We start from the raw sequence: 4,597 nt of genomic DNA, 5'->3' as shown, positions 1-4,597 counted from the left end.
AACGGGAGCTAGACATCACCTTCGGGCAATACTACGCCTTCTTCTTTCAAATCAATCAGGGCTCTGCGGCTGGTTCAGGCGGAAATTTTGGAGGGTACTACAATTTCCAGGCAGCGTATACGAATGTTTACACTAGTCAAGTCATCCGCTCTTATATCGAGACCAGAAATTGGGCTGTGGTGGTGCCCGTGTCTCCGCAGTCTTTAGCCACAGTGCAATTCTGGATATCGACGGTCGATATCAATTATGTCTGGCAAGCAATCCTGAATGCCCAAGGCTCATTTGATATCTCGTCAATGGGTCTATATCTTTCTACAGGCCAATCCCTAACCACGCTTAGTTACCTGGAGGACTTGTTTTTTTACACCTTCGGCACATTTGCATACCCTAGTCAGGCAGAAATAATTATCACCGTCGATGATGTGGAAAATCAGAAGTATCCGTTCCCTGTCCCTTCGATGACGAATGTGGTGCGGCATGCAGAGGTACAGGAAGAAAAGGAGAAGCATGTGTTGGGAAAGGGCCGAAAATTTCCAGGAAGCCTAGAGCTTCTTGACGGAAAAGGGGGTATGTAAATTGCACGGAGTGGAGAAAATGTAAATCAAATAGCACAATTTTTTTCGATTGACTCGCAGTATCAAAAACTAGAGATGATTGATTTTTTTACTTTCTCGTTATTCATTGACCTGTCATTCCGCCACAATGGAAAGTTACCTCAGGGTCAGACCAATTCAACTCTTTCGGCGTCTAACGGGCAGTCATGACGGACGGCTCAAATTCAAATATGGGCCGAAGCCATCAAATCACCTCAGACACCCGCACTTTTTGAGTCATCGTACCTTTAACCTACTTCTCCCCGCATGTTACAGACGATATGCGGGAATTAATCCCGTCGTCGGGAAGATGCTTGCGACGACGGAGCTCATTTTCCCATCCAACGTTACCATCTCCATCTTTATTCTGCAGTCCGTCACGGGGTGCTGCTCGAACATACATATTTGCTACGATTTGTATTCTCTTGCACGCCCTATTGACAGCCTACGCGCAATCCTCGTCTTCAAATGTTGGTAGTCAATCAACTACCGGTACCTTTAGCGCAAGAGCTCTGGGTAAGCGCTCTTCTTTGATCCGTACCCTCAAAAGTTTATTTCTCCTCAAAAATACAACTGTTTCCTGTTATCTATGAACGCCAGGTAAAACTGAAGGATGTTTCAATGACTTTGCTGCCTTATTGATAGTATATTTCTCTGAGAGCGATGTACTGTCTAACGCCAAATGCCAATTATTGTGCGGAGATCATGGCTTTGTGACGGCAGCTACAACAGCCCGCTCGTGTCATTGCGGAAATATTTATCCTAGTGTGTACCACCGAGTCGACGATCGTCGATGTAACAGTCCATGCAGTCTCGATCGCGCCGGTTGTACTCTCTCTAGTTGTTGTGGGGATCGCGACCGAAAATACTTTACTGTTAGCTTTGCTGGCGAGATAGAGCCACGTCGTGAGCTCCTCCGGCGGTTGGCATTTGATTATCGCGAGAATTCTGCATTATTTAGAGCCCACATCGAAGATCTTATGGCTCAAAGTACCTCGCTCCAGGTCTTACGTTCTTCCTCCATGGATGGTGTGAGTGAGGGCTACGTATCGTCCAAATCTGACAGCAGCAGCACGGAATATTCTCCGGAGAGTAGTAGTACTTTTCTGGGACTTGGCGAAGGCTGTCCAACAGGCTGGTACACCAGTGGGGACTCATGTTATAGGGCAACTACGAGTGCTGCACCCATCACTCAGGCCGACGCACAAGCCGCGTGTACTGCGTTTGGCGGAACGCTTGCCAGTCTGATGTCCGCCTCGCACAATCTCGTGACGCAGGGAATGCTACGAGGGCAAACGGGATGGATTGGTTTGAAAACGACATCCCGACCGGCTGGATATACATGGAGCTGGACAACTTACAGTGCTTGGGACGTGAACCAACCCGATTCCGATTCCTTCACCCTACGTTCTCCACAAGCCTACGGACCCATCTCAGGGGGGGCTTTTGACGATTACAACCGTAATATATCGGGGCTTGTTTCCATCACTGTCGGTTACGGCATTGCTTCGATCATATCGTTACAAACCACGTATCGCCTGAAGAATGGATCAACGATTGCCATGCCCGTCAGGGGGGGGGAGGCACGGACGAGCGAAAAATTAACGCTCAACCATGGAGACAGGATTACCAAGGTGGAGGGGGTTGAGAACGGCAAAATTTTTCAAGGTCTTACCATAACCGTAACAGATTCAATGCGACGACGCCGTGTCTGGGGCCCTTGGGGCTCTGCATCAAAGGCAACATTCAGCTACACTCCAGTGTCGGAAGTAATAGCTTTGCACGGTCGTTACAGCTCCAAAAATGTGAATCAAATAGGATTTTATGAGTTTGTTGGCAAACAATGCGGACGGATGAATGATCAAGGCCTATGGGAAGCCGTGTACTGCGATGAAAAAGCACCCGCCCCCTTCTACCTTTGCGAAAAGCCGCAAGGTATGAACCGTCGCGACTGTCCTCCCGGTTGGGCCAACTTTGGCCAATCGTGTTTCAAGTCTAAGCAGTCCTCGGTGTCCATGACCTGGCTGGAGGCGGCGGCTGCCTGTCGCCAGACTGGTGGTTGGCTGGCACGTTTGGATTCGGCAGCTAAGCGTGACGCAGCGTGGGGATTGATGCAGGGAGCACAAGGATTTATTGGGCTGCATGATGCCTTACCATCGAGCCAAGACAGCATCTGGGGTTGGGATTTCTACACCAATTGGGACACTGATGAGCCTGCACCGATCCTAAACGAGTCTCAAGATCAAATTGAGCCGGCATCAACGTGTGCGTTCATGAATGTCCAAACGGGAAATTGGGCTTCAATCCGGTGCTCCGCCTCTATGGCAAACGTAATGCCAGTGTGCGAATCCCCTGTGTTGGATGATGAGTGCTCCTGCCCCCAAGGATGGGTAGCGTGGGAATGTACCTGCTATTACTTTGGCAGCAGTGCCAATGACGACCTTTCCAGCGCGTCATGGTTGAATGTACAAGAATTTTGCGGCAGCTTGGTGGACGGTGGAAGTCTGCCACTGCCTCGTAACTCTGAGAACAACGCAAGGCTGTATCAAAGTGCTGCTCAGCAGAGTAACAATATCGTATTTTTAGGCCTCCGCGATACATTTGGTCAAGGGACGGTGATCCCCGAGGTCTGGACATCATGGGGTGCGGGCAACGAACCTGTTCCCAGCCAGGGGCTGTGTGGCAGTATGCGTGCAGACGGTGACTGGTACCCCTTGGATTGCAAGAGTAGTCTCAGGGCATACGTATGCCGCCTTCCACGAGCTGCTACGGCGGCATACATAGGGACGGATGGACAGACATTCGAGATATCCCTGATTCCAGGCCAGGATATCGTATGGGGTCTGCCTCTCGATATAGAGATCAAACAAACTGACACAGGAGCTGCACTGGCTGTCGACGATGAAGGCAACGTTTTCCCTATGCTGAAAGACGAGTCTCCGGAGACCAGAGCATCAACGCGTTTTACCTTTCATATGGCGACAACCAGCAAAAATATAGGCGCGTTCTTGCTACAATCTGCAAAGCATCGAAGCTTTATCAAATCTGATCCCAGCACTGGTCAGTTACGGGCGATCATGTCTCCTACACAAGCTGACGACGGCGACAGTAGTCAAGAGATGATGGACCTAGTCAGAAACGGCCACGCAAGCCTTTTCACTGTCTCGCATGTCGTCCCTGCATTAGGGATTCAGAATCTCGCCATCTCACTGGTTGCACATGGAAATGCAGATGCTGGCCCTATGCTCTGCTCCATGTACGTATATGACTTGACACCTGAAAGCACATCATTCAAATGTTATGAAGTGCAGGGAAGTACTGAAGGCCTACCCGAGGTAAACTTGGAAATGGCGGCTTGGAGCAATCAAGATAGAGCGACAATGCTGAGTCCTCGAGTTCCTCTGGACCTCGGACGCTTGGTGTGCGAAAATGCGAATCCTGACCAGTCATCGACGTGTACAGCCACGTACGGCCAGGCGCTGGGCATTTCAACAATTATCAACATTATGGCAGGATACATGCTGCAGAATACGTACAATATTTGGTACATCAGTCCTCCCGGAAACTTTTGGAATATGGCCATCTTGCGCACCAATACCTACACTGGTATCACTCTGACACAATATTTGCAAACCAATCAGTATACGGCCTTGGTCCCTGTCCCTCCGCAGACAACGATTATATTGCAATTTTGGCAGTCTACGGTATCCTTGAATTACGTTTGGAATGCTTTATTCACAGCCACAGGTTCATTCCAACTTTCTTCACTAGGGTTTAATATTGGGAGCCCACGGTCTTTATCGGCCGTTTCGACACCAGGAGACCTCCTTTTCTATTTATGGGGGCGATTTCAATATCCCACCCAAGGGGAGATCATCATTTCAAGCAATCAAGCAACGTATGACACGTGGCCGTTCGATCGGCCTGGTTACTCCAATTTATAAGAATTTTGTGTGAATAGGTATAAGTGCATATATATATATATATATACCACATGGAGTGGA

The sequence above is a fragment of the Nannochloropsis gaditana genome (assembly GCF_000240725.1).
Source record: "Nannochloropsis gaditana CCMP526 unplaced genomic scaffold scaffold076, whole genome shotgun sequence".
In the NCBI taxonomy this organism is placed as follows: Eukaryota; class Eustigmatophyceae; order Eustigmatales; family Monodopsidaceae; genus Microchloropsis; species Microchloropsis gaditana.
The sequence above is the reverse complement of the archived record's forward strand: the minus strand, read 5'-3'. Positions refer to the sequence as shown.